This window comes from Sinocyclocheilus rhinocerous, unplaced genomic scaffold (genome assembly GCF_001515625.1).
Source record: "Sinocyclocheilus rhinocerous isolate Xijiao unplaced genomic scaffold, SAMN03320098_v1.1 C36090250, whole genome shotgun sequence".
Lineage (NCBI taxonomy): Eukaryota > Metazoa > Chordata > Actinopteri > Cypriniformes > Cyprinidae > Sinocyclocheilus > Sinocyclocheilus rhinocerous.
This window is the reverse complement of record NW_015772763.1, coordinates 1-815: the sequence shown is the minus strand read 5'-3', so window position 1 is coordinate 815 and position 815 is coordinate 1. Positions and strand designations below refer to the sequence as shown.

Below are 815 nucleotides of genomic sequence, written 5' to 3'. Positions count from 1 at the left end.
TTTAACGTGATTTTTTCCCCCCAAATTATTTTTTCTCTTTATGGGTATTAGTACTTTGGGATAGCAGGTGTGCCTTCTGTTTGTTAATTCAGTGCATTGGGAATACTAAGGGAACATCCTCATTTCCTAGGATTTCAGCCTATGGAGCTGCTGGAGGCAAAGGAGCAAAAAACCATAACAAGCGCTCACATGGTGTCATCATCTCAGCTATCTTCCCACTGGAGAAAGATGACATACTCTACATCCTAATTGGTCACCAAGGAGAAGATGCCTGTCCAGGAGTGAGTGAAGCAGGAAATCAGACTTGGCCATTGTGTTGCCATATTATTTACAATGTATTTATGTATAGATCTCTGTTTACATTTCTATGTTTTCTTCTTATATCTACAGAGGAACCCCCTGACCCATAAAATCTGTCTTGGGGAGTCTTCTGTGATAGAGGATGGTTTTGACAGCGATGGTTCGGCCTTGAAGTGGGCAGGGGGCGGAGGTGGTGGTGGGGGAGCCACATACATTTATCGGGTAAGATCTTTCTTTTCTTCATGTTTTCTTGTCTCAAACACATCTTTAAAAACATCCATCACAGACTTGTGAGTCCCCTTAAGGGGAGCCATGTGGACGGCAGTCGTCGCCTGATAGTGCCTGTTGTAGACAAGCATTTTTGAGACATCCTGAAATAATTTGGAGTTGTCCGAGTTGCAACACAGATGGAAGTGAAGGCCTGTCTGGAATCATTGGAGGCTTTGTGTTTTACTTGAATGAAAAGTAACTCTGATGTTGTTTTTGGGATGCACGGGGGCAGATGGAGAACGGGG

At 43.7% G+C, this 815-nt stretch overlaps 1 long non-coding RNA gene across 1 annotated transcript; it reads left to right on the top strand.

The window, feature by feature from the left end:
* The first annotated feature begins 158 nt into the window (after nucleotides 1–158).
* LOC107735480 (uncharacterized) lies at nucleotides 159–815 on the top strand. Its single transcript, XR_001639424.1, has 3 exons — nucleotides 159–281; nucleotides 391–522; nucleotides 803–815. It is a non-coding gene; the product is annotated as an uncharacterized LOC107735480 (long non-coding RNA).